Genomic DNA, 21,120 nt, shown 5'->3' on the forward strand with positions numbered 1-21,120 from the left:
ATCCTTCTCCATTAACCAATTTCCTGACTCTTTCTGAAAATATGACACTTTTCCAAGCCAAACACTCTTTTCAGGCTCCTTGAAAGCTAAACCCTGTATTCCCACCACTTCAAACCAGAGACGCTCTTTACCTGAAGGCCTTCATGCCTGTCTGCCGGCTTTATATAGCAAGCCATGGCCACGTGACTCACTCTCTCTATGAGCGATTCATTCCCAGAGAGAAGTTGTACCTAATAAACTGTCCAGTGAGTGTATACGATTGCCTATCAAATAAATTGCGTTTGTTTTAGCTTGGTTTGGTTGATTGGTCAAGAATGATTGTAGGGTTGGTTGGTTGATTTGGTCGAGGCTGATTGCAGGGTTGGTTTCGGGCTGGACAGGAAACAGGAATTCGGGAACGCGCATCCCATGTAGGCGCACTCCCGGCTGATTCCCCCGGAATGGAGCAGCGAGCCAGTAACGGCAGTGAAAACCGTTCACTTCTGAACACCACAATATTGCATTGACACCCGGATTTGCGACACATTTAAACCTACCAGTTTTTACGTTGGATTCCCGAGGAAAACGTTCTGGATTTGTGACAGTAAGTAACGTTATCCGTTTGCTTTCTCTCTCTCTTGTTAAAGTCACCTTTATTTTCTAGCGCTGCATTTGTTAAATGATCTCAGATGTACATTGCATTGATTTACTGGAGGCTGTTCAGTTAAAATGCTGTACAATGTTACACTATTATATCGGATTACCACATCAGGTTACCATGAAATAGCCTAGATTTCTACAGCGGTGAGATATTGAGACATTTGGAAACACAAATGGCACATTTTGAATGCAATAATAAACATGGATTTATCGCTAGGCCGAAAATGCACTAGGAGACCTTGCTACCATGTTCATGCATTTCAACGAAGGCAGCAGATTAGAGTTGAAGGCATCTGCAGTTGGCAAAGACGTTTTCAGGCTAAATTGAATATGTAGTTTATGCCGCAGGATGGACAAGCACACAGAGAGAAAGCCTTGGAGGGTTCCTGGCCTGTGAACACTATTGCCGTAGAGAATAATGCCAAGTAAAGGTTTAGATTTAGTATCCTAGCCCTAATTGGGAACATGTTCCTAGTTTTTGTCTTTCGTGAATGTAAATAGTTAATTAGACGTACACAGATGATCGAGGCGCGGCGAGGCATTGACATGGGCGTGTTCTCGTCCCAGTGTTAAATGTCTGTGGATTTGACATCCTGTCATTTCCAGATTCTCATCGCAGAACTGTTGGTTCATCTCGGACGCAATACCGAATAGGACACCTTTTTAAAATGTTAATCTCAACAAACTATTAATCTTTACAAAATGTATATTAGGCTGGTTTAGTGGTTAAAGAGAGCCGCTGTAGTGATGTTACCTTGCCTCAGTCTGATGACAGGCCTGTCTGATGCTCAGCACGTGCCTAAAATCTAGGTATATGGTCAGATAAAAAAATGTATAGACAAGCGTCCCCGGTAAATGATGACGTAGGGCTGGGTTGACTTTATCTCACGGTGTCACGCTGCCTCTACGCTCAGGATTTCTAACTGGAGAATGAGCATCTAGTTTGATCATCCCAGACGAACACATGCTAGTTGTAATGTAATTCTGGAGCCAGACTAAAATCTGGTTGTTTTTATTGGCTGAACGGGTTAATGTCATAAACATATGTAGGTTGCATTCTACACCCTGATCTCTGCATCTGCTGAATCCACCTTTCACAGTAGGGCCGGAGAGTAGGGCCGGAGAGTAGGGCCGGAGAGTAGGGCCGGAGAGTAGGGCCGGAGAGTAGGGCCGGAGAGTAGGGCCGGAGAGCAGGGCCGGAGAGAGTAGGGGGCCGGAGAGCAGGGCCGGAGAGTAGGGCCGGAGAGCAGGGACGGAGAGCAGGGCCGGACGGAGAGCAGGGCCGGAGGGCAGGGCCGGAGGGCAGGGCCGGAGAGCAGGGCCGGAGGGCCGGAGAGCAGGGCCATAAAATGAACAACTACTGGCACAGCTGTGCTGTATTGCGTTGGATACAGTGATGAATCTCTGCAGTGATTGTATGTGAACATTTGCTTATGTGTGTCCTGTTTCCTTTGTGTCAGGTAGGGTAGACAACTCTATCAGATAAGCGTGTCCTGTTTCCTTTGTGTCAGGTAGGGTAGACAACTCTATCAGATAAGCCTACATACATCTACACTGAGTGTACAAAACATTAAGAACACCTTCCTAATATTGAGTTGTACCCCTCCCTCTCCCCACCCCCAAATGGGAGGTTTGCCCTCAACAGCCTCAATTCGTCAGGGTATGGACTGTAGAAAGCGTTCCCCAGGGATGCTGGCCCATGTTGACTCCGATGCTTCCCACAGTTGTGTCAAGTTGGCTGGATGTCCTTTGGTTGGTGGAACATTCTTGATACACACAGGAATTTGTTGAGTATGGAAAAACCCAGCAGCGTTGCAGTTCTTGACACAAACCAGTGCGCCTGACACCTACTACTTCCATACCCCGTTCAAAGGCACTTACATTTTTAGTCTTGCCCATGCACCCTCTGAATGGCACACATACACAATCCATATTTCAATTGTTTCAAGGGTTGAAAGTCATTTTTTAACATTAAAAACAGCGTTGCTTCTTCACTGTTGACGTTGAGACTGGTGTTTTTCTTCAGTTTTCTTGGCAATTTCTCAGAACAAGAATAGACTGATGAGTTTCAGAAGAAAGGTCTTTGTTCCTGGCCATTTTGAGCCTGTAATCGAACCCACAAATGCTGATGCTCCAGATACTCAACTAGTCTAAAGGAGGCCAGTTTTATTGCTTCTTTAATCAGAACAACAGTTTTCAGCCGAGCTAACATAATTACAAAAGGGTTTTCTAATGATGAATTAGCCTTTTAAAATGATAAACTTGGATTAGCTAGCACAACGTGCCATTGGAACACAGGAGTGATGGTTGCTGATAATGGGCCTCTGTACGCCTATGTAGATATTTCATAAAAAAATCTGACATTTCCAGCTACAATAGTAATTTACAACATTAACAATGTCTACACTGTATTTCTGATCAATTTTATATTATTTTAATGGACAAAAGCATATTTTTCTTTCAAAAACAGGGACATTTCTAAGTGACCCCGAACTTGTGAACAGTTGTGTATATTAGCACTTCCTGTTTTGTACTTCCTGCTTTGCTCCTACGGGGACACTTGCAATGGCTGCATCTTTGAATTGAATGGGGATGCCTGTTCTATTCCTTCTATTTCTATGGCAGCACATGCAGTTGGGAGGAGATGAGAAAATGTGCCTTAAAAAAATACTTTTTTGAGACGGAGGGGAAAAAATCTAACAGGCATTTGTCATCAGTGAGGAATCTGAAGTCCTTCCATCCTCATCTGAAACAGCTGGTCTCTGCTGTGGAGGGGTCAGGGGACCTATAGACATCTAGCTGGTCTCTGTTGTAGAGGGGACCTATAGACATCTAGCTGGTCTCTGTTGTGGAGGGGACCTATAGACATCTAGCTGGTCTCTGTTGTGGAGGGGACCTATAGACATCTAGCTGGTCTCTGTTGTGGAGGGAACCTATAGCCATCTAGCTGGTCTCTGTTGTGGAGGGGACCTATAGACATCTAGCTGGTCTCTGTTGTGGAGGGGACCTATAGACATCTAGCTGGTCTCTGTTGTGGAGGGGACCTATAGACATCTAGCTGGTCTCTGTTGTGGAGGGGTCAGGGAACCTATAGACATCTAGCTGGTCTCTTGTGGAGGGGTCCTATAGACATCTAGCTAGTCTCTGTTGTGGAGGGGTCCTATAGACATCTAGCTGGTCTCTGTTGTGGAGGGAACCTATAGACATCTAGCTGGTCTCTGTTGTGGAGGGGTCAGGGGACCTATAGACATCTAGCTGGTCTCTGTTGTGGAGGGGTCAGGGGAACCTATAGACATCTAGCTGGTCTCTGTTGTGGAGGGGTCTTATAGACATCTAGCTGGTCTCTGTTGTGGAGGGGACCTATAGACATCTAGCTGGTCTCTGTTGTGGAGGGGACCTATAGACATCTAGCTGGTCTCTGTTGTGGAGGGGACCTATAGACATCTAGCTGGTCTCTGTTGTGGAGGGGACCTATAGACATCTAGCTGGTCTCTGTTGTGGAGGGGACCTATAGACATCTAGCTGGTCTCTGTTGTGGAGGGGACCTATAGACATCTAGCTGGTCTCTGTTGTGGAGGGGACCTATAGACATCTAGCTGGTCTCTGTTGTGGAGGGGACCTATAGACATCTAGCTGGTCTCTGTTGTGGAGGGGACCTATAGACATCTAGCTGGTCTCTGTTGTGGAGGGAACCTATAGACATCTAGCTGGTCTCTGTTGTGGAGGGGACCTATAGACATCTAGCTGGTCTCTGTTGTGGAGGGGTCAGGGGACCTATAGACATCTAGCTGGTCTCTGTTGTGGAGGGGTCAGGGAACCTATAGACATCTAGCTGGTCTCTGTTGTGGAGGGGTCAGGGGAACCTATAGACATCTAGCTGGTCTCTGTTGTGGAGGGAACCTATAGACCTCTAGCTGGTCTCTGTTGTGGAGGGGTCAGGGGACCTATAGACATCTAGCTGGTCTCTGTTGTGGAGGGGTCAGGGGACCTATAGACATCTAGCTGGTCTCTGTTGTGGAGGGAACCTATAGACCTCTAGCTGGTCTCTGTTGTGGAGGGGTCAGGGGACCTATAGACATCTAGCTGGTCTCTGTTGTGGAGGGGTCAGGGGAACCTATAGACATTTTTTTGTTGTTGATTTATTTCACCTTTTATTTAACCAGGTATTTATATATATACAGTGCCTTGCGAAAGTATTCGGCCCCCTTGAACTTTGCAACCTTTTGCCACATTTCAGGCTTCAAACATAAAGATATAAAACTGTATTTTTTTGTGAAGAATCAACAACAAGTGGGACACAATCATGAAGTGGAACTACATTTATTGGATATTTCAAACTTTTTTAACAAATCAAAAACTGAAAAATTGGGCGTGCAAAATTATTCAGCCCCTTTACTTTCAGTGCAGCAAACTCTCTCCAGAAGTTCAGTGAGGATCTCTGAATGAATCATCACTGGCTTTTCATACTGTACCCGCCTGCTCTCGCTGGCTATTCATACTGTACCCGCCTACTGTACCCGCCTGCTCACACTGGCTATTCATACCGTACCCGCCTACTGTACCCACCTGCTCACACTGGCTTTTCATACTGTACCCACCTGCTCTCGCTGGCTATTCATACTGTACCCGCCTGCTCACACTGGCTATTCATACTGTACCCGCCTACTGTACCCACCTGCCCACACTGGCTTTTCATACTGTACCCACCTGCTCTCGCTGGCTATTCATACTGTACCCGCCTGCTCACACTGGCTATTCATACTGTACCCGCCTGTTCACACTGGCTATTCATACCGTACCTGCCTGCTCACACTGGCTATTCATACTGTACCCGCCTGCTCACACTGGCTATTCATACCGTACCCACCTACTGTACCCACCTGCTCACACTGGCTATTCATACTGTACCCGCCTGCTCACACTGGCTATTCATACCGTACCCGCCTGTTCACACTGGCTATTCATACCGTACCCACCTGCTCACACTGGCTATTCATACTGTACCCGCCTGCTCACACTGGCTATTCATACTGTACCCACCTGCTCACACTGGCTATTCATACTGTACCCGCCTGTTCACACTGGCTATTCATACCGTACCCACCTGCTCACACTGGCTATTCATACCGTACCCGCCTGCTCACACTGGCTATTCATACCGTACCCGCCTGTTCCCGCTTTCTCTTGAGCTACGTTGTGTATAATATAGCCTTAATAGGTGTGGGACCATTTGCAGGCAGATATGGCCGATGAATATTTATTTCTAAGGTAATGTAGTAGGCCTAAACTATAGCTTAATCAATAATACTTTTTCCGGGTTGCACCACACCTCGCGTTAGTTGGATGCCATCCACTTCAGCCTTCTTCCACTCAGCTTTTGGGGAGGCCGAGGTAGTTCTCACTGACGCTGCTTTCATCCTGCCAACCAATCACTCATGCCAGGTGGCAGTTTAGTTTTTTGGAGAGGATCCTCAAAAAGTAGCCCTTCTCTCTCTCCTCTACTTTCTCAACTCTTCTCTCTCTACTTTCTCAACTCTTCTCTCTCTCTCCTTCTTTCTCAGCTCTCCTCTCTCTCACTCTCTCTTCCTCCTCTACCTTATCAACTCTTCACTCTCTCTTCCTCCTCTACCTTATCAACACTTCTCTCTCTCCTCTCTCCTCTACCTTATCAACTCTTCTCTCTCTCCTCTCTCCTCTACCTTATCAACTCTTCTCTCTCTCCTCTCTCCTCTACCTTATCAACTCTTCTCTCTCTCCTCTCTCCTCTACCTTATCAACTCTTCTCTCTCTCCTCTCTCCTCTACCTTATCAACTCTTCTCTCTCTCCTCTCTCCTCTACCTTATCAACTCTTCTCTCTCTCCTCTCTCCTCTACCTTATCAACTCTTCTCTCTCTCCTCTCTCCTCTACCTTATCAACTCTTCTCTCTCTCCTCTCTCCTCTACCTTATCAACTCTTCTCTCTCTCTACCTTCTCTACCTTCTCAACTCTACATGAAAACACTGACTTGAAATGAATATGTGGTAGAATGAATGTAGTGTTTCTGTGTGATTGAACCTAACTTGAGAGTAAGGCTGTAGTTTTATCTGTGAGAAAGACTCACTCACACACTCACGTTGTGTTTATGTGACTAGCCACTGTGTGTGTTCATTTATGTTTTAGTATGTCATAATACTAAGCAGTCATGCACACAGCCAGAGTGAAGGTTTTGTTATGGAATAGACAGGAGGTCATTATAAACAGGTGTCCTGTCCCCTTCACTTGTAAAACATTAGCCAGAAGAACAGTTAGGTTGACTTCGAGAGACACTGTAAAATGTCCTAGGATACGTTCCAAATGGCACCATATATCAGGGATAGGTAACCCTGTTCCTGGAGTGCCAAATGTACTGCCAGATTTTGTTCCAACTAGGCACCACACCTGACAGACGGAGCTACTTGATTGGTCTTTAAACCCAACACACCTGGTCTTCCCGGTCGGGTTGGAACCCAACACACCTGGTCTTCCCGGTCGGGTTGGAACCCAACACACCTGGTCTTCCCGGTCGGGTTGGAACCCAACACACCTGGTCTTCCCGGTCGGGTTGGAACCCAACACACCTGGTCTTCCCGGTCGGGTTGGAACCCAACACACCTGGTCTTCCCGGTCGGGTTGGAACCCAACACACCTGGTCTTCCCGGTCGGTTAATTTATCCAAAACATGAAGTGCCAGTAATATTGAAGCATTGTATCAGCCATTAGTTTAATTACCATTTTCCCAGGACCAGGGTTGCCTACTCCTGCCCTAGATAGTTCACTACTATTGACCAGGTCCCGTAGGGAATATATAGGACATAGTAGAGGTGTAAATGTTTACGTTAGGAAACAAATTCCCAACTTTCCACAAAATGTATAATCACAGTGCCGTTATCATAAAGGGTCCAAGATCATCATAAATGTTCCTAATATAGTGCACTACTTTTGACCTGCGCCCTATTGTCCTAAATTACACCCTAATCCCTAATGGGCCCTGGTCGAAAGCAGTGCACTATATAGGGAATATGGTGTGATTTGGGATGATAGGGCCCTGGTCGAAAGCAGTGGACTATATAGGGAATATGGTGTGATTTGGGATGATAGGGCCCTGGTCGAAAGCAGTGGACTATATAGGGAATATGGTGTGATTTGGGATGATAGGGCCCTGGTCGAAAGCAGTGTACTATATAGGGAATATGGTGTGATTTGGGATGATAGGGCCCTGGTCGAAAGCAGTGGACTATATAGGGAATATGGTGTGATTTGGGATGATAGGGCCCTGGTCGAAAGGTACCATTGGGGAAGCAGCCTCTGTGTCAGAATGGCTCACTTTTATCCTTTTGGGCCTAAAACGCAGTTACATGAGACATAAAAGATGAACATATCAGACAAAGGTCAAAGATGCTCAAGGCTTGAAATGTCAGAAACTTTAAATTAAAGTCGCTCTCAGTAACTGGGCCTGAGATCCCTCCAGTGAGAAAGGTATATGGGAAAAATAAGAATTGAACAAATGCTGTAATGTTAGTACGAGATCTGCATCTTTCACATGATTTTGAAGCTGTCCAAACTATCCTAAATAAATGACAAGCTACATGCTGTTTATCAGAGCCTAACGTCTTTAGTTTGCTAACATTCCATTCCTGTGTTTCAGTGAAGCTAGCAGTGAAGCTAGCAGCAGACTGACCACAACAAGCTAAATCAGCTGATGAAATCAGTGTGGTTTGTGGTTGTGAGGCCAGTTGGACGTACTGCCAAATTCTCTAGACTGACGTTGGAGGCGGCTTGTGGTAGAGAAATTAACATTCAAGTCTCTGGCAACAGATCTGGTGGACATTCCTGCAGTCAGCATGCCAATTGCACACAACCTCAAAACTTGAGACATCTGTGGCATTGTCTTGTGTGACACAACTGCACATTTTAGAGTGGCCTTTTATTCTCCCCCAGCACAAGGTGCACCTGTGTAACGATCATGCTGTGTAATCAGCTTCTTTATATGCCACACCTGTGAGGTGGATGGATTATCTTGGCAAAGGAGAAATGCTCACTAACAGGCATGTAAACAAACTTGTGCAAAAACATTTGATAAAAATATGTTTGTTTTTATGGAACATTTTCTGGGATCTTTTTATTTCAGCTCATGAAACATGAGACCAAGACTTTACATGTTGCGTTTTATATTTTTGTTCAGTATAGAAGGACAGTTGGAGAAGACTGCCTTTCTTCCTGCTGGTCTGGAGCTCACTAGTATTCTTCTCTCAGAACACCCTAAAACACAGGGGTCAGAGGTGACTCTTCCATATGGAAGGAAATGTCACAGGAACATTCTAGACACAGTGTCAAATGTCTCTTTTACGAGATGCCGAGGGGCTATGTTAGCTATGGACAGACTGACTGAGACGGCTCGTTTTCAAACACGTTCACACGGGCTCTGTTGTCTTTATACTTAACAAAACCATGTTAGACAGAATCTACCGGAAATAGATCGCCTTCCTGTAAATGTTTGGTTGAAGCTGCTGCTGGCCAGCCAGTAAACATGCTTTGTGGTAAATACTGCTGCTGTCTCTCTACTCTGTCCCCTCCCTCCCTCCCGTCTCGCTACTCTGTCCCCTCCCTCCCTCCCGTCTCGCTACTCTGTCCCCTCCCTCCCTCCCGTCTCGCTACTCTGTCCCCTCCCTCCCTCCCGTCTCGCTACACTGTCCCTTCCCTCCCTCCCGTCTCGCTATTGTCCCCTCCCTCCCTCCCGTCTCGCTACACTCTGTCCCCTCCCTCCCTCCCGTCTCGCTACTCTGTCCCCTCCCTCCCTCCCGTCTCGCTATTGTCCCCTCCCTCCCTCCCGTCTCGCTACTGTCCATTCCCTCCCTCCCCGTCTCGTCCCCCTCCCTCCCCCGTCTCTCTACTCTGTCCCCTCCCTCCCTCCCGTCTCGCTACTCTAAATCAAATCAAATCAAATCAAATTTTATTTGTCACATACACATGGTTAGCAGATGTTAATGCGAGTGTAGCGAAATGCTTGTGCTTCTAGTTCCGACAATGCAGTAATAACGAACAAGTAATCTAACTAACAATTCCAAAAAACTACTGTCTTATACACAGTGTAAGGGGATAAAGAATATGTACATAAGGATATATGAATGAGTGATGGTACAGAGCAGCATAGGCAAGATACAGTAGATGATATCGAGTACAGTATATACATATGAGATGAGTATGTAAACAAAGTGGCATAGTTAAAGTGGCTAGTGATACATGTATTACATAAGGATGCAGTAGATGATATAGAGTACAGTATATACGTATACATATGAGATGAATAATGTAGGGTAAGTAACATTATATAAGGTAGCATTGTTTAAAGTGGCTAGTGATATATTTACATCATTTCCCATCAATTCCCATTATTAAAGTGGCTGGAGTAGAGTCAGTGTCATTGACAGTGTGTTGGCAGTAGCCACTCAATGTTAGTGGTGGCTGTTTAACAGTCTGATGGCCTTGAGATAGAAGCTGTTTTTCAGTCTCTCGATCCCAGCTTTGATGCACCTGTACTGACCTCGCCTTCTGGATGATAGCGGGGTGAACAGGCAGTGGCTCGGGTGGTTGATGTCCTTGATGATCTTTATGGCCTTCCTGTAGCATCGGGTGGTGTAGGTGTCCTGGAGGGCAGGTAGTTTGCCCCCGGTGATGCGTTGTGCAGACCTCACTACCCTCTGGAGAGCCTTACGGTTGAGGGCGGTGCAGTTGCCATACCAGGCGGTGATACAGCCCGCCAGGATGCTCTCGATTGTGCATCTGTAGAAGTTTGTGAGTGCTTTTGGTGACAAGCCGAATTTCTTCAGCCTCCTGAGGTTGAAGAGGCGCTGCTGCGCCTTCCTCACGATGCTGTCTGTGTGAGTGGACCAATTCAGTTTGTCTGTGATGTGTATGCCGAGGAACTTAAAACTTGCTACCCTCTCCACTACTGTTCCATCGATGTGGATGGGGGTGTTCCCTCTGCTGTTTCCTGAAGTCCACAATCATCTCCTTAGTTTTGTTGACGTTGAGTGTGAGGTTATTTTCCTGACACCACACTCCGAGGGCCCTCACCTCCTCCCTGTAGGCCGTCTCGTCGTTGTTGGTAATCAAGCCTACCACTGTTGTGTCGTCCGCAAACTTGATGATTGAGTTGGAGGCGTGCATGGCCACGCAGTCGTGGGTGAACAGGGAGTACAGGAGAGGGCTCAGAACGCACCCTTGTGGGGCCCCAGTGTTGAGGATCAGCGGGGAGGAGATGTTGTTGCCTACCCTCACCACCTGGGGGCGGCCCGTCAGGAAGTCCAGAACCCAGTTGCACAGGGCAGGGTCGAGACCCAGGGTCTCGAGCTTGATGACGAGCTTGGAGGGTACTATGGTGTTGAATGCCGAGCTGTAGTCGATGAACAGCATTCTCACATAGGTATTCCTCTTGTCCAGATGGGTTAGGGCAGTGTGCAGTGTGGTTGAGATTGCATCGTCTGTGGACCTATTTGGGCGGTAAGCAAATTGGAGTGGGTCTAGGGTGTCAGGTAGGGTGGAGGTGATATGGTCCTTGACTAGTCTCTCAAAGCACCTCATGATGACGGATGTGAGTGCTACAGGGCGGTACTCGTTTAGCTCAGTTACCTTAGCTTTCTTGGGAACAGGAACAATGGTGGCCCTCTTGAAGCATGTGGGAACAGCAGACTGGTGTAGGGATTGATTGAATATGTCCGTAAACACACCGGCCAGCTGGTCTGCGCATGCTCTGAGGGCGCGGCTGGGGATGCCGTCTGGGCCTGCAGCCTTGCGAGGGTTAACACGTTTAAATGTCTTACTCACTTCGGCTGCAGTGAAGGAGAGACCGCATGATTCCGTTGCAGGCCGTGTCAGTGGCACTATATTGTCCTCAAAGCGGGCAAAAAAGTTATTTAGTCTGCCTGGGAGCAAGACATCCTGGTCCGTGACTGGGCTGGGTTTCTTCCTGTAGTCCGTGATTGACTGTAGACCCTGCCACATGTCTCTTGTGTCTGAGCCGTTGAATTGAGATTCTACTTTGTCTCTGTACTGGCGCTTAGCTTGTTTGATAGCCTTGCGGAGGGAATAGCTGCACTGTTTGATTTCAGTCATGTTACCAGACACCTTGCCCTGATTAAAAGCAGTGGTTCGCGCCTTCAGTTTCACACGAATGCTGCCATCAATCCACGGTTTCTGGTTAGGGAATGTTTTAATCGTTGCTATGGGAACGACATCTTCAACGCACGTTCTAATGAACTCGCACACCGAATCAGCGTATTCGTCAATGTTGTCTGACGCAATACGAAACATCTCCCAGTCCACGTGATGGAAGCAGTCTTGGAGTGTGGAGTCAGCTTGGTCGGACCAGCGTTGGACAGACCTCAGCGTGGGGGCCTCTTGTTTTAGTTTCTGTCTGTAGGCAGGGATCAACAAAATGGAGTCGTGGTCAGCTTTTCCGAAAGGGGGGCGGGGCAGGGCCTTATATGCGTCGCGGAAGTTAGAGTAACAATGATCCAGGGTCTGTCCCCTCCCTCCCGTCTCTAGTCCATTCCCTCCCGTCTCGCTACTCTGTCCATTCCCTCCCGTCTCGCTACTCTGTCCCCTCCCTCCCGTCTCGCTACTCTGTCCTTTCCCTCCCTCCCGTCTCGCTACTATGTCCCCTCCTCCCTCCCTCTCCCCTCCCTCCCTCCCTCCCGTCTCTCTACTCTGTCCCCTCCCTCCCTCCCTCCCGTCTCTCTACTCTGTCCCCTCCCTCCCTCCTGTCTCGCTCCCTGTCCCTCCCTCCATCTGTCCCCTCCCCCTCCCTCCCTCCTGTCTCTCTACTCTGTCCCCTCCCTCCCTCCTGTCTCGCTACTCTGTCCCCTCCCTCCCTCCTGTCTCGCTACTCTGTCCCCTCCCTCCCTCCTGTCTCGCTACTCTGTCCCCTCCCTCCCTCCCTCCTGGTCTCAGTAGTGCCCTCTGTCCCCTCCCTCCCTCCCTCCTGGTCTACAGTAGTGCCCTCTGGGTCCTGGTCTACAGTAGTGCCCTCTGGGTCCTGGTCTACAGTAGTGCCCTCTGGGTCCTGATCTACAGTAGTGCACTATGAGCCCTGGTCTACAGTAGTGCACTATGGGTCCTGGTCTACAGTAGTGCACTATGGGTCCTGGTCTACAGTAGTGCAATATGTAGGGAATATGGTGCCATCTCCCTCACCAGCAACAAGAAGATTACGTTTTGCTTTTCATAAAAGTGACAAAATCAGTGCTTTTCTCTTGCTTCATTGGAAATAGACAGCGTGAATAAGTCTCTGGTGGCACTCCAGTCCAATAGAGACAGGTTTTATGATGGTGTTTGTGTTTTCTCTGTAAAATGTCAGCGCCAGGGTGTGTTGACCTAGCATGATGTCACCGTTCTGGATAAAGAGACGTGTGCTAAGTACCCACAACACACCCTGTCTCTGACATTTTAGAGTGAGACTGTATACACACACACACACACACACACACACACACACACAGGAAGTACCAGTGACGCGCTCAATACGGAAGTGGTTGTATGAAGTGGATGCTAAGGTACAGGACTGTTTTGATAGCAGACTGGATGGAGCATGTTACAGGATTCATCCCATAACATTTGAGGAGTTCATTAATCAATGCATTGACGATGTTGTCTGCAAAGTGACCGTACGTACATACCCCAACCAGAAGCCATGGATTACAGGCAACATCCGCACTGAGCTAACGGCTGGACCTGCCATTTTCAAAGAGCGGGAAACTAATCAGGATGCTTATAAGAAATCCTGCTAAGACGTCTGACGAACCATCAAAACGTCAAAACATAAGTCCAGACTATGATCGAACCTTACTAGGCTCTGATGCTCTTACAAGCACTGCCACATCTATCACAGATTACAAAGGGAAATCCAACCGTGAGCTGCACAGTGACCCTACCAGATAAGAGCCAGAGAACCAGAGCCTACCAGATAAGCTAAATACATTCTATGCTTGCATCGAGGGAAGCAATATTGAACCATGTATGAGAACACCAGCTGTTCCAGACAACTGGTTGATCTCACTTTCCATGGCCGACCTTTTAAACAGGTTAACATTCGCAAGGCCACAGGGCCAAATGGAATACCACATCCTCAGAGCATGCACTGACCAGCTGCCAAGTGTCTTCAATTACATTTTCAACCGGTCCCTGACCCGGTCTATAATAGCAACTTGTTTTAAGCAGACCACCATAGTCCCCGTGTCCAAGAACGCCAAGGTAACCTGCCATATGTAATGATGATGATGATGTTCATTGATCTCAGCATTCAACACTGTTCTCCCCTCCAAGCTCAGGACCCTGTTACTGAACACCTCCGTCTGCAGCTGGAACCTGGACTTACTGACAGGCCTCCCCAGGGGGTGAGGGTAGGTAACATCCTCCACTCTGACCAACACCCATCAGTGGGTGTACTTAATCCCATCCTGTACACCGTATTCACCCACGATTGTGTGGTCGCGCACAACGCCATCAAGTGGTAGGACTGATCACCGACAACAATGAGGCGGTTCAGAGATCTGACCGTGTGGTGCCAGGACAATAACCTCAACGGGATCAAGACAAAGGAGCTGATTGTGGACTACAGGAAAAGGCGGGCCAGACAGGCCCCTGTCAACATTGGCAGAGTTGCAAAGAAAAAGCCATATCTCAGACTGGCAAATAAAAAGAAAAGAAAAGATTAAGATGGGCAAAAGAACAGAGACACTGGACAGAGGAACTCTGCCTAGAAGGCCAGCATCCCGGAGTTGCCTCTTCACTGTTGACGTTGAGACTGGACAGAGGAACTCTACCTAGAAGGCCAGCATCCCGGAGTTGCCTCTTCACTGTTGACGTTGAGACTGGACAGAGGAACTCTGCCTAGAAGGCCAGCATCCCGGAGTTGCCTCTTCACTGTTGATGTTGATGTTGAGACTGGTGTTTTGCGGGTACTATTTAATGAAGCTGCCAGTTGAGGACTTGTGAGGTGTCTGTTTCTCAAACTAGACACTCTAATATACTTGTCCTCTTGCTCAGTTGTGCACCGGGGCCTCCCACTCCTCTTTATTTTCTGGTTAGAGCCAGTTTGCGCTGTTCTGTGATGGGAGTAGCACACAGCGTTGTACAAGATCTTCAGTTTTCTTCAGTTTTCTTGGCAATTTCTCAGAACAAGAATAGACTGATGAGTTTCAGAAGAAAGGTCTTTGTTCCTGACCCTTTTGAGCCTATAATCGAACCCACAAGTGCTGATGCTTCAGATACTCAACTAGACTAAAGAAGGCCAGTTTTATTGCTTCTTTAATGAGAACAACAGTTTTCAGCTGTTCTATCATAATTGCAAAGGGTTTTCTAATGATCAATTAGCCTTTTAAAATGATAAACTTGGATTAGCTAACGCAACGTGGCATTGGAACACAGGAGTGATGGTTGCTGATAATGGGCCTCTGTACGCCTATGTAGATTTTCCATTAAAAACAAGCCATTTCCAGCTACAATAGTCATTTACAACATTAACAATGTCTACACTGTATTTCTGATCAATTTGATATTATTTTAATGGACAAAAAATGTGCTTTTTCAAAAACACAGGACATTTCTAAGTGACCCCAAATGTGTGTGTGTGTGTGTGTGTGTGTGTGTCTTTTATATAAATACATGTGGGCCAAGCTCTGTCAGGTCAGATATGTCATCAGTCTGTGGGTCTGAACGGACCATTTAGTATTAGAGTTTGTCTGTGTCCCAAAATATTCCCTACACAGTGCACTACTTTTGGGTGTCCCTAATAGGCGCTGGTCAAAAGTAACGCACTATGTAGGGAATAGGTTGCTATTTTTTTCCCAGACATGGTGTAGGGTAAAGTCATCTAGTGTAATCCCCCTGGCCCAGTTTAAGCAGGACTCGACCCTCTAATGATGGGCAGTTAGTGAGATCGAATGAAGAAGGCCTGAAGGGTTGCAGGGCTTAAAAGGCCTTTTTAAACTGGAGAAGGAATCCCGGACTCACTTCGAGAGGGAGATGGAAAAGCTGGTAGCGATTAGTGCTCTTTTTGAGGTCGGTTCGATTTATTATTAAAAAAATAATCACTGATTTTGGTTTGTTTTTATTTTAAATGCACTGTGCATTATGTGGGTTGAATGCTTTAACACAGAATAAACAATAAAGGTAGATATTATTCAAATCAAATCAACGTTTGTCACCTGAATACGTGAAATGCTGAATACAACAGGTGTAGTAGACCTCACAGTGAAATGCTGAATACAACAGGTGTAGTAGACCTCACAGTGAAATGCTGAATACAACAGGTGTAGTAGACCTTACAGTGAAATGCTGAATACAACAGGTGTAGTAGACCTCACAGTGAAATGCTGAATACAACAGGTGTAGTAGACCTCACAGTGAAATGCTGAATACAACAGGTGTAGTAGACCTTACAGTGAAATGTTTACCAACAGGCTCTAACCAATAGTGCAGAAAAGTTGTTAGGTGAACAATAGATAAGTAAAGAAATAAAACAACAGTAAAAAGACTGTGCAAATAGTCTGGGTAGCCATTTGATTACCAGTTCAGGAGTCTTATGGGTTGGGGGTAAAAACTATTGAGAAGCCTCCGGCTTGCCATGCGGTAGGAGAGAGAACCGTCTATGACTAAGGTGGCTGGGGTCTTTGACAATTTTTAGGGCCTTCCTCTGACACCGTCTGGTGTAGAGGTCCTGGATGGCAGGCTGCTTAGCCCCAGTGATGTACTGGGCCGTACTACCCTCTGTAGTGCCTTGCAGTCGGAGGCCGAGCAATTGCCGTATCAGGCAGTGATGCAACTAGTCAGGATGCTCTCGATGGTGCAGCTGTATAAATCCTTTTGAGGATCTCAGAACCCATGCCAAATCTTTTTATATTCCTGAGGGGGAATAGGTTTTGTCGTGCCCTCTTCATGACTGTCTTGGTGTGTTTGGACCGTTCTAGTTTGTTGATGTGGACACCAAGGAACTCTCAACCTGCTCTCAACCTGCTTCACTGCAGCCCCGTCGATGAGAATGGGGACGTGCTCAGTCCTCCTTTTCCTGTAGTCCACAATCATCTCCTTAGTCTTGGTTACGTTGAGGGACAGGTTGTTATTCTGGCACCACCCGGCCAGGTCTCTGACCTCCTCCCTATAGGCTGTCTCATCGTTGTCGGTGATCAGGCCTACCACTGTTGTGTTGTCTGCAAACTTAATGATGGTGTTAGAGTCGTGCCTGGCCATGCAGTCGTGGGTGAACAGTGAGTACAGGAGGGGACTGAGCACGCACCCCTGGGGGGCTCCAGTGTTGAGGATCAGTGTGGCAGATGTGTTGTTACCTTCACTGTAATAAAATGTTTTATTTGATATCCTGTCACTATTGTAGTAGCTCTTCAAAGTAAATATGGCCTACATTTATAACTACTAAAGACCAACTCAATCACTTAGATCATGTATTTTCATGTAGAACATTTAATTAAGTAAATAGGAAAACAAACACAGTAAAATTCAACATTTTGTATAAATGTAACCCTCTGTTGAATATCCTAACAAGCCAGAACCCCAAACGCTTGGTAATTAATACCCTTCCTGCAGAGCTGCAGAGTTCGCTCGGCTATACAACCTGCAAACCCATGCCATTCCCACCAAGCACCAGGTCGGACCAACCAGTTAAATAGTAGAGAATAATACACATGGTCCTTTGGGAGTATAAAGTTGTATGTATTAAACATGCTCACCATATGTTAGTAGCGTATCCTACTAAGGAAAGAGAGCTCAGTGGCTAGACTTAGGTAGCGACTAGGCTCATTTATTACCGCACCACCTAGCACCATGGCTGTACAGCTGCAGCTAGTTGGTAAAGGAGGAAACTGTTCTCTGTATCAACTCACCATCTTCTCTCTTCAGTAACAGTCTTAAAAGAAACAGACTGGACAAGTAGATGCACAATTAATTATGGTCATTGTAGTTTTATGAGCTAAACTATGTAGAATGTTGGCTTGTTGGAAACTACAACTCCCTACAACATTGCACAGTACAGGCTGGATCTGATTTATCTCTAGGGAAACTGCGATGTGTGCATTGAGCTCACAGAAGGAAAACGACAACAAAATGATATTTAAATAATTGAAGTTTAGTTGTTTAAAACCCGAGAAATAACAGACAATTTGGTTAATCGCTCGGCATTAGTAGTTACTAAGCCTTTTGTCCCTCCCTCCCTCCCTCCCTCCCTCCCTCCCTCCCTCCCTCCCTCCCTCCCTCCCTCCCTCCCTCCCTCCCTCCCTCCCTCCCTCCCTCCCTCCCTCCCTCCCTCCCTCCCTCCCTCCCTCCCTCCCTCCCTCCCTCCCTCCCTCCCTCCCTCCCTAAAGATCCTTGCCTCTGATCTATTCTTCCTCAAGGCCACAACCGAGGCTTCAAAACTGGTTAGCTCAGCAAACTGGGGAGCTCAGCAAACTGGGGAGCTCAGCAAACTGGTTAGCTCAGCAAACTGGTTAGCTCAGCAAACTGGGGAGCTCAGAGCTCACAACCAGTAATACTAAGAAGGAAAATGAAATAAACTTTGAACAGTTGGGACATTTTCCTTGGATGCAATTGATGTAATGTTGGTGTCTGGAAAATGTAAGCTCACTCTATTTTTCCCTGCAGCTGGTTGCTGTTGGCCAATGTTCTGAAACTACAGAACACAGTGAGCCAATTCTCTGATCCTGGTGTGGTGGTCTGGGGGAGGAGTCTCTGAGCACATCCTGGTGTGGTGGTCTGGGGGAGGAGTCTCTGAGCACATCCTGGTGTGGTGGTCTGGGGGAGGAGTCTCTGAGCACATCCTGGTGTGGTGGTCTGGGGGAGGAGTCTGAGTCTTGCAGGAAATCACGCACAGAAGAGCAGTATGGCTGGTGGAATTGTCATGCTGTAGGGTCATGTCAGGATGAGCCTGCAGGAAGGGTACCACATGAGGGAGGAGGATATCTTCCCTGTAATGCACAGCATTGAGATTGCCTGCAATGACAACAAGCTCAGTCCGTTGATGCAGTGACACACTGCGCCAGACCATGACGGACCCTCCACCTCCAAAACGAATCCCACTCCAGAGTGCAGGCCTTGGTGTAAATGCTCATTCCTTCGACGATAAACGCGAATCCGACCATCGCCCCTGGTGAGACGACAACTGCAGCTCGTCAGTGAAGAGCACTTTTTGCCAGTCCTGTCTGGTCCAGCGACGGTGGGTTTGTGCCCATAGGCGACGTTATTGCCAGTGATGTCTGGTGAGGACCTGCCTTTACAACAGGCCTACAAGCCCTCAGTCCAGCCTCTCTCAGACTATTATGGACAGTCTGCACTGATGGAGGGATTGTGCGTTCCTGGTGTAACTCGGGCAGTTGTACCTGTCCCGCAGGTGTAATGTTAGGATGTACCAATCCTGTGCAGGTGTTGTTACACGTGGTCTGATCCTGCGAGGACGATCAGCTGTCTGTCCTGTCTCCCTGTAGCTCGGTCTCACAGTACAGACATTGCAATGTATTGCTCTGACCACATCTGCAGTCCTCATGCCTCCTTGCAGCATGCCTAAGGCACGTTCACACTAATGAGCAGGGACCCTGAGCATCTTTATTTTGGTGTTTTTCAGAGTCAGTAGAAAGGCCTCTTTAGTGTCCTAAGTTTTCATAATTGCCTACCGTCTGTAAGCTGTTAGTGTCTTAACGACCGTTCCACAGGTGCATGTTTATTAATTGTTTATGGTTCATTGAACAAGCATGGGAAACAGTGTTTAAACCCTTTACAATGAAGATCTGTGAAGTTATTTTTGTATTTTTCTGAATCATCTTTTATGAATTATTATTAGAATTATCTTTGAAATACAGGGTCCTGAAAAATGGCTGTTTCTTTTTTTTTCAGAGTTTAGATGCAGAAGATTTAGTAGTAATAATAAATAATAAATACGATGTACAAACTCCTGCAGCCAACCTTACATCTCTGCGTGTATAGCTTCAGCGGCGAACCATATGAAGGAGATTTACAAAACTATTGAGGACAGGATCCTAAAAGATACGCCTACTGTATGTTCTTGACTGGATCTGGAGCAGTTTGAGAAGGCGATGGAAGCAAACGTGTGGCGGTAGGGCGAGCGTGTGGCGGTAGGGCGAGCGTGTGGCGGTAGGGCGAGCGTGTTCCCACTGCCTGTAAAAATAGCTGTTTAGCTCTGAACAACAACCAATGTGACAGAGCTTGAAGATTGTTAAAAATTATAATGGGCAGATGTTGTATAATCCAGCTGTGGAAAGCTCTTGGAGATTTACCCAGAAAGACTCATGGATGTAATCGCTGCCAAAGGTGCTTCTACAAATTATTGACTCAGGGGTGTGAATACTTTGTTTTGTAAATGAGATATTTCTCTATTTAATTGTCAATAAATTAGCAAAACAATGTCTAAACATGTTTTCCCCTTGTCATTATTGTGTGTAAATGGGTGACAGTCTATTTCATCCGTTTTGAATTCAGGCTGTAACACAACAAAATGTGGAATAAGTCAAGGGGTATGAATAATTTCTGAAGGCTCTGTACATTTTGAGAACATTCAATGTTGAATTGTCACAGCAGGACAAATACGTAGTGGAGAGTATGATAAATATGATAAATCGGGCCTTCACGGAATCCAGGCATTGAAAGGGAATTTAAACATGTATTGACCTTAGTAGGGAATCCAACTAGATATATTGACCTTAGTAGTGAATCAACTAGATGTATTGACCTTAGTAGGGAATCCAACTAGATATATTGACCTTAGTAGGGAATCAAATAAAATTTTATTTGTCAATACTAGATATATTGACTTGTGCTTCAACTAGATGTATTGACCTTAGTAAATCAACTAGATGTATTGACCTTAGTAGGGAATCAACTAGATGTATTGACCTTAGTAGGGAATCAACTAGATGTATTGACCTTAGTAGGGAATCCAACTAGATGTATTGACCTTAGTAGGGAATCCAACTAGATGTATTGACCTTAGTAGGGAATCAACTAGATGTATTGACCTTAGTAGGGAATCCAACTAGATATATTGACCTTAGTAGGGAATCCAACTAGATATATTGACCTTAGTAGGGAATCCAACTAGATGTATTGACCTTAGTAGGGAATCCAACTAGATGTATTGACCTTAGTAGGGAATCAACTAGATGTATTGACCTTAGTAGGAATCAACTAGATGTATTGACCTTAGTAGGAATCAACTAGATGTATTGACCTTAGTAGGGAATCAACTAGATGTATTGACCTTAGTAGGGAATCAACTAGATGTATTGACCTTAGTAGGGAATCCAACTAGATGTATTGACCTTAGTAGGGAATCCAACTAGATGTATTGACCTTAGTAGGGAATCAACTAGATGTATTGACCTTAGTAGGGAATCAACTAGATGTCTTGACCTTAGTAGGGAATCAACTAGATGTCTTGACCTTAGTA

General features: G+C 46.4%; 1 pseudogene; it reads left to right on the plus strand.

The window, feature by feature from the left end:
* The first annotated feature begins 355 nt into the window (after nt 1-355).
* Nucleotides 356-21,120, plus strand: part of LOC112235104 — a 130,201-nt pseudogene continuing 109,436 nt past the window's right edge.

This window comes from Oncorhynchus tshawytscha, linkage group LG26 (assembly GCF_018296145.1).
Source record: "Oncorhynchus tshawytscha isolate Ot180627B linkage group LG26, Otsh_v2.0, whole genome shotgun sequence".
Classification (NCBI taxonomy): domain Eukaryota; kingdom Metazoa; phylum Chordata; class Actinopteri; order Salmoniformes; family Salmonidae; genus Oncorhynchus; species Oncorhynchus tshawytscha.